Source organism: Esox lucius, chromosome 9 (genome assembly GCF_011004845.1).
Source record: "Esox lucius isolate fEsoLuc1 chromosome 9, fEsoLuc1.pri, whole genome shotgun sequence".
Lineage (NCBI taxonomy): Eukaryota > Metazoa > Chordata > Actinopteri > Esociformes > Esocidae > Esox > Esox lucius.
In genome coordinates, this window is record NC_047577.1 from 1,537,058 (window position 1) to 1,548,813 (window position 11,756).

At 41.3% G+C, this 11,756-nt stretch overlaps 1 pseudogene; it reads left to right on the forward strand.

Annotated features, from left to right (window-relative positions):
- Positions 1 to 9,724: 9,724 nt before the first annotated feature.
- On the forward strand, positions 9,725 to 11,313 carry LOC106024114 (annotated as a pseudogene).
- The last annotated feature ends 443 nt before the right edge of the window (positions 11,314 to 11,756 follow it).

Genomic DNA, 11,756 nt, shown 5'->3' on the forward strand with positions numbered 1-11,756 from the left:
ATGGACCTGATCTACCTGTCCCTGATGGACCTGATCTACCTGTCCCTGATGGACCTGATCTACCTGTCCCTGATGGACCTGATCTACCTGTCCCTGATGGACCTGATCTACCTGTCCCTGATGGACCTGATCTACCTGTCCCTGATGGACCTGATCTACCTGTCCCTGATGGACCTGATCTACCTGTCCCTGATCTATTTATCCCCTGATGTACCTTACCCTGATCTACCAGTTCCTAAACCAACCTGTCTGTACTTATCCAACTGCAGGTAGTCTGATTGTTTGGAAAGAGGACAGTACCTTCTCCTGTATTGTTCAAGGAAATGATTGATTTAACAACAAGTTGTGCCAGTGTTTGATTTAGCATCTTCAGCTCCTGGCCCCTAGTGACGGGTTTTGAGTCCCGGCTTGGCTGACTGTCTGTGTCTGTCTCCCTCCACATACACTTCTTCTTAGTTTCTCCCTCATATTCTTGTGTCTTTAAAAAAATATGTAGTACTAAAGTAAAAGGGTATATATATATATATATATATATATATATATATATATATATATAATACAAAAATATTAAGTGCCTGGGTCTGTGTTATAAATCCTTATGTTTGTAATGAAAACAATATTACAATTACATGTGCAAATTATAATGTCATTATCTTTATGCATCATATTATATACCTTCCTTATACATTAGAGGATGAAAATCCATTTGCTGAAACAAATGAATAAAGTAAATAAAGAATGAAACATGGCTTTGTATTATATACCTTCATCTTACATTAGACAATGAAACCCATTGGTTTCCACTTCTCCCCAGCAGGATTCTTCAGGTGTGTGTCTGTGTGTGTCCCAGCAGGATTCTTCAGGTGTGTGTCTGTGTGTGTGTGTCCCAGCAGGATACTTCAGGTGTGTGTGTCTGTGAGTGTCCCAGCAGGATTCTTCAGGTGTGTGTCTGTGTGTGTCCCAGCAGGATTCTTCAGGTGTGTGTCTGTGTGTGTGTGTCCCAGCAGGATTCTTCAGGTGTGTGTGTCTGTGAGTGTCCCAGCAGGATTCTTCAGGTGTGTGTGTGTGTGTGTGTCCCAGCAGGATTCTTCAGGTGTGTGTGTCTGTGAGTGTCCCAGCAGGATTCTTCAGGTGTGTGTGTGTGTGTGTGTGTCCCAGCAGGATTCTTCAGGCGTGTGTCTGTGTGTGTCCCAGCAGGATTCTTCAGGTGTGTGTGTCTGTGAGTGTCCCAGCAGGATTCTTCAGGTGTGTGTATGTGTCCCAGCAGGATTCTTCAGGTGTGTGTGTGTGTGTGTGTGTGGGAACGTGTTTATGTGTGAATCCCTGCGTAATATGAACTAAGTTTTAAGTTTCCATATTGTAAGTAACAATGATGATTTTATTATTACTGGGTATGTATGTGGGATGTTGACACAATCTCCTCATCAGCTGCAGCAGCCCCTTCCCCCTGCCATATTTAATAGAATTTGTATTGACAGGATGTGTCACGGCTTCGGGGGGTGGAACAAGGAGGAGCAGGCGTGGTAGAAGGATTATTTAATACTATTGAGTGAATATATATCGAGACACGAAGCGTCGCACAGCTCTTTTTACAGTCAGAGACAACAACACACAAAGACAGGGGGAGCAGAGGGAACATATATACTGTGGGGAATGATGAGGATGAGGAACAGGTGCGCTAAACAGGAAACAGGTGAAATGCATGATGAGATGGACGATGGTGTCAGAAGGCCGGTGACGTCAAACGCTGGAGCCCGTCTGCTGCAGGGGGAGGTGAAGCAGCAGAGGGCGCAGTTGTCACAGGATGTGCCAAGCCACATGCTTTTAATAAATAATACTAATGACTAAACTGAGTGAATGACTCCATGTTACAAAGAGTAAACTGAGAGAATTACTCAATGTTTTAATGACTAACCAGTGTATTCAGACATAATTGTTGAATCAATGATTTTGTGGTGAACGATGGTAACAAACCAAATGAAAGCAAAATTGGTTGCTTTGAATGCAAGTTTTAATGAGTTACAAGTGGGATCAGTTTGGTGTTTTGTTTGGAGTTTTGAAAAACCACAACCTGCTGTTGATACTAAAAGTACCAAAGCAACAAAAAAAGATATAATGTAGTGAAAACCACATAGTGTTATTTTAACTTCTGGTTTGTGGGCTTCCTGTTTCTGTTTAACACTTGCCTCTGTTTTTTTTATCCAAGTCTTACATATGCTTTCAAATTCTATTTCTATGTGTGTACCTTTTCCCCACAGTTGTTTTTAGACATCAGCTTGTTGACAGTTTGTTAAACTCATATGTTGCCAAACCAATGTTTTCTTTGCTGTAACTACATTTGATGTGCTGAAAGTGGGTCAGCGTGTTACTGATTTATTTTCTCTGTAATCCTGTCTCATACAGAGTCACTGGTCTGTTTCCATTCCTAACAGGTAGGGATACAACATGAATATCATTAAATGGTGACTGATGACCTCTTCCTTTAACCCCTGTTCTCTCTGTAGGGGACTGATGACCTCTTCCTTTAACCCCTGTTCTCTCTATAGGGGACTGATGACCTCTTCCTTTAACCCCTGTTCTCTCTATAAGGGACTGATGACCTCTTCCTTTAACCCCTGTTCTCTCTATAAGGGACTGATGACCTCTTCCTTTAACCCCTGTTCTCTCTATAAGGGACTGATGACCTCTTCCTTTAACCCCTGTTCTCTCTGTAGGGGACTGATGACCTCTTCCTTTAACCCCTGTTCTCTCTGTAGGGGACTGATGACCTCTTCCTTTAACCCCTGTTCTCTCTATAAGGGACTGATGACCTCTTCCTTTAACCCCTGTTCTCTCTATAAGGGACTGATGACCTCTTCCTTTAACCCCTGTTCTCTCTATAAGGGACTGATGACCTCTTCCTTTAACCCCTGTTCTCTCTGTAGGGGACTGATGACCTCTTCCTTTAACCCCTGTTCTCTCTATAGGGAACTGATGACCTCTTCCTTTAACCCCTGTTCTCTCTATAAGGGACTGATGACCTCTTCCTTTAACCCCTGTTCTCTCTGTAGGGGACTGATGACCTCTTCCTTTAACCCCTGTTCTCTCTATAAGGGACTGATGACCTCTTCCTTTAACCCCTGTTCTCTCTATAAGGGACTGATGACCTCTTCCTTTAACCCCTGTTCTCTCTGTAGGGGACTGATGACCTCTTCCTTTAACCCCTGTTCTCTCTGTAGGGGACTGATGACCTCTTCCTTTAACCCCTGTTCTCTCTATAAGGGACTGATGACCTCTTCCTTTAACCCCTGTTCTCTCTATAAGGGACTGATGACCTCTTCCTTTAACCCCTGTTCTCTCTGTAGGGGACTGATGACCTCTTCCTTTAACCCCTGTTCTCTCTGTAGGGGACTGATGACCTCTTCCTTTAACCCCTGTTCTCTCTGTAGGCGACTGTGCTCAGGCAGAGCTCTTCCATTATGAGGCATTATAATCTGTCTCCAGAATCTAACTCCCTTGATATTTTGAGATACCAGACCTGTTTCTTGTTCACAAATTGTTGACTGTGCTCTCATGAAGGAAGACAAAAACAAAAATGTCTCAGAGCCAGTATATGTTAGAGGACAGTTTTGGTGAGACAGTGTTTTTGTCAGGTCATTTTGTGCATTTTGGTGTGTGAAGAGACTTCTTATTGTTTTCTGAGGCTGTGGAAATCTCTCTTACACTTCCCCAGACTTCAGTTCTGGGTTTACCAAAATTCTAGAAGAAAATATTTCTTTATTGTATTGAATCTCAATTTTGATTTTCTCTTGATTATTTCTTTTGTAGCTACTCTTTACATTTACAAAGCCTCCCTGTCATCCATGACTTCTACACCGGACAGTGTCAGAGGAAGACTCCCTGTCATCCATGACCTCTACACCGGACAGTGTCAGAGGAAGACTCCCTGTCATCCATGACCTCTACACCGGACAGTGTCAGAGGAAGACTCCCTGTCATCCATGACCTCTACACCGGACAGTGTCAGAGGAAGACTCCCTGTCATCCATGACCTCTACACCGGACAGTGTCAGAGGGAGACTCCCTGTCATCCATGACCTCTACACCGGACAGTGTCAGAGGGAGAATCCCTGTCATCCATGACCTCTACACCATCTGTCCATGCAGGTTAATACTGATGAACGCAAGGCCACTGAGGCGTTCCTGTGACCTGGTGAATTTCAGGTAGGATTTGATGAGCTTCAGCTACAGTCACTGAAAGAGTGAGACATTCTGAAAGCACTCCACAAATGTGGATACATTTCAGAGAGGTCCCTTTTGTGTATGAACATCAGCCGCTCAAGCAGCGTCATGGTCTTCGATGGCAAGTCAGGCAAGTTCTTCAGTTCCTGTGCAAACTCTGCGCCATCCAAGTCTGAGTGTTCTTTATAGTGTGGAGTCACACTAAGGGACTCACATTGTTCTGTTAGCTCCTCATTTGTGGCTTTGGAAGGTTGACAGCACTCTAAACTTCTCTCCCACATTTTCCAATGTGGAAAATCCAATCTGAAGGGCTGTGGTTGCAGCATCAACAACGACATTGACAATTGTCCCCTCCAGCTTCTGCGTGGCATCACTCAAAGGCTCAGCAAATGATTTGTATGAAAAGTGCCACTTTCTGGACCTCAGCCTTTGTTGTTGTAGAACGGCCGGTTCATTTATACTGTCGCAAATATCCTTGGCTGACGTTAGTGAAGTCTTAAGTCGGCATCCGCGGATCCGCGGACAGTGCTCATTTGCCTAAATAGTCATAAAAATAGAATCGCCATAGTCGTCCGATTCCAAAGGTATATTATTTGTAGCCACTTTCTTGAAGCGTTCCGTTTATAATCTGGGTTGTCTGTGTATAGTTTGAGTTGCTATGGGTTAGGGTTAGGGTTGTGCTATGGGAACCACAAGAGAACTTTTCACCAGGCAACGACATTGACCATGCATCTTAGAAAGGCTAATGTGTAGAAGAGAATAGGGATTACAAGGGTATACATCACTATACATGATGTTTTGAACCATAATACATCTTTTGTATTATAAATGTGATATAAAAAATAATATTTTGTCAAATTAGTATGGGGGTGTTCTTGAGATTTTGGGAAGAAGTTGGTAATTTTTCTGAGTTTATAAATTATATAAGTACAAACGTAACTAGCGATCTAGTGCTGCCATCTGGTGGCCGTTCTGCGTCATTACAGGCAAAAAGAAGTGTTATACATTCAATCTTATTTATTTCATATTGTTTCATTTCTAGGTAGAAGAACACATTTTTTTTAGGGTGCCTATATTTTTTACCTTCTATTATTAATTATTTTCATTAGTTTCAACCCAATACAGTGTTATTTGACAGTAAAGGCATGAAAATATGAGGGAATACCATTGACACAATACTTTATGATGCTTTAAAAAAATTCCCGAAATGTTTTCCGAAAAAAAATAATTGTCCTTTCCAATAGATGAGTTTTCTAAATGGTGATCCAGAAGTCTGTTTTTATGTGTTTTTATTGTAGCCAAGTGGGTTGTGATTATCAGGATACATCATTATAGGTTGTATCTGTTACAGAAATGAATCTAGGACCCAAAATGTCCAAGTAGTGAAATCCGTCCGAAATACCCACCGACTACTAGCCTGTTTCCCTGTAGTTGCTTAGACATCTCTCTGACTTTCTGAGATGACTGACTGTAACATCCAAATGCATACTGGGAGAATGCATCAGCTTGCTCATCAGGTCACATGTTGGATCTGGCTCAAGATGTCAGACCACTGTACAGATGTTGAAGCAGTATGATCCAACCTCCTCTGACAAGGACTGGGTTTCAGTCTTTATCACAGGGTCTTTGGTTTGATCCCCCAACTCAATCAAGGAATGGGCTTCAGTCTTTGTCACAGGGTCTTTGGTTTGATCCCACACCTCAATCAGTGCTTCTCTCACCACTGCTGCCTGATACCTCAGTGGCTAGACTCTTTACTCTGTCAATTCTCCCACCTCGTTTCAGTCCACATCTTCAAAGTGATGTCCATGTGGTTTTTCAGGATGGCCCATTGTTGCGTGGAGGCTGAGATCAAGGTGTACAGTTTGTGTAGGATGCCAAAGTAACATGTGGCACTGACAGAACTTTCAGCAGCATCAGCCACAACCAGGTTCAATGTGTGAACTCTGCAGGGCACGAATAAAACTCTTGGATTCATAGTTTGGACAACTTTATTTTTTAGCCTAATTTTGGCCCCGTTATCATAAGATGGTCCTCTGCAGTCCTTAAAAGGAATTTTTAGCCCCTCTAATCTTTTGAGAATCAGGGATGCCAAATGTTGGCCCTTGGACTCCTCTGCCTCCAAAACCCCCATAAAATGTTCCTTTATGTGTGGCCCCTCCTTCAGTCACACACTTCTAATCAGACCTGACAACTGGTTGACATTTGACCTGCAATCTAGAATGATAAAGAGGTATTTTGCCAACTTGATGTCACTCACCATTTTTGAAAGGACCTTCCTGCTCATCAAATCAACAAGTTAATTCTGTATTGGGTGGCCGAGGTAACTGGTGATGTGACTCCATGTCCCTTTTTGGACAGTTTAGGAGCTTGTTAATGAGTGGATCAGATTGTCATCAGTTCAACCTCTTTGAGAAAATGTCCATTTGATGGAGAGTACAGTGTTTCTGTGTGTCCCTTAATGGCAGATTTCTAACTGCCAGAGAGACGATGCACAATAGCAGTCAGACGTGTCGACACCTTTCTGGATCTCATCCTCTCAGCCCCCATAAGTCCCATCTCAGGCTTATCAATTGTTTCCTGACTTCTGATCCTTATTGCCAGCTCTTTCCATGTTTCCATGTGGTTTTGGTGTTTTCATGCACTAATCAAGTCTCCAAAGTGGTGCCGTGGTCTAAGCACTTACCTCACTGCATCTCTATGGTTGTGGGTTCGAGTCCCGGTCATGCCACTACTGATTGTGGGGGTCTGGTAAAGCGGTGCATAATGGGTTTACTTTACACACATTATTTATAGTGGTGGAACATCCCACATACATACCCAGTAATAATAAAATCATCCTTGTTACCTACAATATGGAAACTCAAAACTTAGTTCATATTACGCAGGGATTCACACATAAACACGTTCCCACACACACACACACACTTGAAGAATCCTGCTGGAGAGAAGTGGAAGCAAATCCTCTAATGTATGATGAAGGTATATAATACAAAGCCATGTTTCATTCTTTATTTACTTTATTCATTTGTTTCAGCAAATGGGTCTTCATCCTCTAATGTGTGAGGAAGGTATATAATAAAAAGCCATGTTTTATTTCAGCAACATACAGCATGGGATTTATAACTTCAGGGCATGTTTTGTATATTTTTGTATTATATATACTTTTACTTTAGCACTACATATTTTTAAGGACATGAGAGTAGGAGGGAGAAACTCATTAGAACTGTATGTGGAGGGAGACAGACAGTCAGCCAAGCCGGGATTCGAACCCTGTCACTAGGGGTCATGTGGGGTCAGGAGCTTAGGATGCTAAATCAAACACTGGCACCGCGTGTGCTGTTAAATCAATCATTCATCTCCTAAACAATAGAGAAGGTACTGTCCTCTATACTGACAGTTCTGGTGACATCATTAATCAGGCTACCTGCAGTTGGATAAGTACAGAAAGGTTGGTTTAGGAACTGGTACATCAGGGATATGTAGATGAGGGACATGTAGATGAGGGACATCAGCGACCAGTGCCGACTAACCTTTTGGGGGCCCTATGCAAAATTTCAGTTGGGGGCCCCTCTCCCCTAACTGTTGGGGGCCGCCTAGCAGTCAGAGGCCCTAAGCAACCGCTTATGTCTGGAGCCGGCCCTGTTAGGGACAAGTAGATCAGGGAGCAGAAGCTCATGACTTCAAGTAGGTTGAAAGTCAAACAGGAGACTCAGAATCCAGGAAATGACAGAGAGAACAGCTCCACATCCATGTTGATGATGTCCATCTTAATGTCGCTGCATTCCTCAATGTTGTGTTGTGAATTGTGTGGTTTAAAATTGTAATGTTGAAATTATATTTTGTTTTCTTTTTGTCAAGACTATCACCTGATATTGGTTGAATTTTTACATTACTGTGTTCGAGGCACTCTTGCAAATGAGACCATGATGAATCAATAAATATATCAAGGTGTTACAGCCCTGAATAAATAAAGCTGAATGCAAAAGACTGAGTTCAGAAGTATTTTGTATTAAAATGGTCTCAATGTAATTCATCATTCTCTGGAAATACCCATCCTGGTGTTACTCTTCAGCCAACTTCTTCATCTCCTCCAGTTTCTTAACCTTCTCCACGTCTCCTGTCTCCTTCATCCTATCAATCAGGAAGTCCAGATGTTTAGCAGAGGACAGTGAGATGGTTTTGCCTTTCATATGAACATAATACAAAGGATTCTCATATGTAAAATGTTGCCAGTCCGATATATAGACACGGTTTGTCTAGCTTTTAGTCATGCCACATTTAGTTTCTGTAAAGCTTCAGAAATAAAATGAATAAATCACATGTTAGATCTATTTTTGAACCTAATACTTGGAACAATTTTGTTAAAAATACAGATTAAATACTTTAATGCCTCTTCAGCATTTGGAATTGCAAAAATTTAGTTATGCCTATTTAGTGCCAGGTCTTGCAAAAAGCTTTGTTCCCTAAAATTTCTTTTGGTGACAATGTGCGGTTTAGATCTCTGGTATCTCTAAAACAATAGGGCAGTGGTCACTAATATCTAAGGTTAACACACCACTTGATAAAAATCTATCTGCTGCATTTGTTAAAATGTAGTGAATAATTGAAGATTTAGCATCATCTTTTAAACCAGTGTGAGTTGGCTTAGAAATTAGCTTGGTGGAATTTAGACCAACAAAGAACTCTTTCATAAGATCCAAGTTAAATTCACCCAACACAACTATTTTATATGACATAAAAGATGCTAAAAGGTCAGTATGGTCGGTTGTATGATGTTGTTCTCCTGCGTATATAACCATGTTACAAAGTATACCCCCTAGAAAGTTGTCTTTTAAATTACATATTTATATAGACATGTACTGTGATCACATCAACACTTATATGTGTGACTGCTTTGAGTCATGATGTGTTATCACATATCCATATGGTCAAGAGCCGACCAATTATCTAATCTATGTGGAAGGCTAGATCCTTCCAGTTTACTCTTTAATGACTTTCTATTCATTTGCACCTGTTTCTGTGCACCTTATTCTAACTTTAGACATTCTGTATGGTGGTACTAACTATGTCCGCATAAGGAAATTGCATTCATGTTCATTTTATTTGCACAAACAAATTGAATTTCAAAGTAAAATTGGTATGTGTGATTTGTTAAATTGTGTTACCTTCATCAATCAATGTGGTGGCAATTTAGCACAGATATGTGTACAAATACATGAAAAAGTTATGAATGTAACATGAATGTATACAGTATTTAAAGTGGAGAATGTACATTTCAAAACATACACAAATTACATGCGAAACCAAAACATTTCTATTTAAAAGATGCTTTATTGTAGAGCAGAGGTAAACGATGTGTACATCACACTTGATACAAACAAGTAACAGTTACACCAATTTATACATCGTGGATTGTATTGTATTCCTCTGATATATTCAAACTAAAAGGTCAATAACATGTGATCTTTGATTTCCCATGACTAGGGTCCCATCATCAGAAATGAAAGGCACCAAAGGCACAATTCTAAGTGAACTTCTCCCTGAAGGACGTCCTGCACGTTGTCAACTAATAACAGAGAAGGAAAGTGTGAAACAGGAAGATCACCCCCGTACACGATACCAACTAATAACAAAGAAAGAGAGTCTGGACCAAGAAGTTAAACTCAGAAGATTTGGACCTTTGGAAAGAGAGATTACATGAAGGTGAACAAAACCATTCTGATAGTTGGAGAAACAGGGAAGTCCACTCTGATTAATGCCATGGTCAATTATGTCATGGGGGTGGAGTGGAAGGACAACGTCTGGTTTGAGATTGTTGAACAGGAGAATGGAGAGCAGACTGAAAGTCAAACTACAGGAGTCACTGTATATGAGGTATTTGGATATGAAGGCAGGAGAGTCCCCTACTCTCTCACCATTATCGACACTCCAGGATATGGAGACACCAGAGGAATAAAAAAAGACAACATGGTTGCCGAAAAATTGCTTGAGTTGTTCAGGTCTGAAAAAGGAATTCATCAAATTGATGCTGTGGGTTTAGTGGTGAAATCAACTACAAATCGTCTCAGTGAAAGACAGAAATACAGCTTTGATGCAGTTCTATCTTTATTTGGGAAAGATATTGAAAATAACATTGTGGCTCTTCTGACACATTGTGACTGGAATCCCCCAAAGAATGCGCTAAAAGCCATTACTGCAGCAAAGGTTCCCTGTGCCAAAAATGAGAAGAATCATCCTGTACATTTTGTGTTTAATAACTGTCAATGTGAATCCTTTGATGCGGAATATCAGGAACGTCCAGATTATGACCACCTTCAGGAGCAGGCCTGGAATCAAGGATTAAAATCCATGGAAAGGTTTTTCACTTTTTTGAATACGATTGAAACAAAGAGTGTGAAGATGACTAAAGAAGTTCTGAGAGAACGCAAACGGTTGGAAGCTGTAGTTGTCAACTTACAGGAGCGGGTCAAAGAGATTGAAGGAAAGCAAAAGGAACTTGAGGACACTCAAAATGCCCTGGAGAAATATAAGGAGGACATGGAGGAAAACAAGAACTTCTCTTATGAAGTTAAAGAAACTTACAAAGATAAAAACTCAATAAATACATCAGGGAATTGGTTTCTTTTCAATGAAGGAGCGACCATCTGTCCAGTCTGTGAGGAGAACTGTCACTATCCAGACTGCTGGTGGGTTATTAATCTATTCTGGTGCAGTGTGATGGAGGACAACCACTGTACTGTGTGTACTAATAAATGCCACTACACCAAGCATGTCAAGGGAAATGTAAGGTATGTTCTCAAGACCAGGGTGGTAACCAGGACATTAGAAGAGTTGAAACACAAGTATGACATCAGTGAGAAAGGTGTTGGGGAGAAAGAGAATGTGCTCAGACTTCAGAAGGAACTGGTGGAGCTCACAAACAAGAAGGCCTCACTTTTGAAAGAATCTTACCGGTGTCTCATCAAACTGGAGAAAATCTCACTGTCCTCTGCTAAACATCTGATTTTCCTTATTGTGAGGATGAACGAGACAGGAGACGTGGAGAAGGTTAAGAAACTGGAGGAGCTGAAGAAGTTGGCTGAAGAGTAACTCGAGGGCATTTGCAGTCAATGAGGTAATACAAAACAGTTCTGCATTCAGTCTTTTGTATTCAGCTTTATTTATTCAATATCAGGTGATAGCCTTGACAAAAAGACAACAAAATATAATTTCAACATTACAAACTAAAACCACCCAATTCACATCAGGAAGGAATGCAGGGACATTATTATGGACAACAGCACCGCTGATGTGGAGCTATTCCCTGACCTACTTGATCCTGATGTACCTTGTCTACTTCTCCATGATCTACCAGTCCCTGACCTACTTGTCCCCAGATCTACCTGATCTACTTGACCCTAACAGGGCCGGCTCCAGGGATAACAAAAGCGGTCGCTTAGGGCCTCTGACTACTATAGGGGAGAGGGGCCCCCAACTGAAATTTTGCATAGGGCCCCCAAAAGGCTAGAGCTGGCACTGGTCGCTGATGTCCC